Below are 720 nucleotides of genomic sequence, written 5' to 3'. Positions count from 1 at the left end.
TCCTGCTGACTTCAAGTCTTTCTGTAGTTCATGGATCTAGGGAGCACTTTCAAGTTTTACATGCAGATCAAACTTGCTGTGTGGCTTTCTCCAGAGTGCCTCAGCATTAAGAATGATGTCTAATTACAGACATTTTTTCCATTTGTTATATCAGGCTGTCTTAAAAACCTATAGAAAATTGAACACCAAAACATGGCCTAATATTTTCAAGTTACATCAAAGGCCAATAAAAATAGAACAATGCCAGACAAGATATTTTCTCTATATTGTGAAATTGCTTTGCTTGACATCTAAAGAGCAGATTTGCAGAAGACAAATTCCACTACCTTGAAAGCCTCAGCCTCTGCCATTTGCTTTTATTTCAGTTTGAAAGATATTTGAAGTGCCTGTGCAACTGGCAACACAAAGCTTGATGCATTACCTGTTGGTAAATTTATAACTTCAGATTTGTTATCCAGCTACCAATCCTGAAGAGCTGTGCATGACACCACCATGAAGACAAGGAGTTTGTAATGGTGCTGTGCCTCCAAGCTGTGACTTACCAGCTAGGTCCTGTAGGAAAGCACCACACTTCAAAGGAAGGTGTGGAAGTGCAGTAGGAGAATAATCCCAAGCAGCATGGAAGGCATCAAGTGCAATGGGATAACAATCTTCCACAACACTGTTTTCTCCCTGTAAAGATGAGAGACAAAGTTGCCTGGCACTGTGAGAAGGGAAAGA

The sequence above is a fragment of the Geospiza fortis genome, unplaced genomic scaffold (assembly GCF_000277835.1).
Source record: "Geospiza fortis unplaced genomic scaffold, GeoFor_1.0 scaffold201, whole genome shotgun sequence".
Classification (NCBI taxonomy): domain Eukaryota; kingdom Metazoa; phylum Chordata; class Aves; order Passeriformes; family Thraupidae; genus Geospiza; species Geospiza fortis.
The sequence above is the reverse complement of the archived record's forward strand: the minus strand, read 5'-3'. Positions refer to the sequence as shown.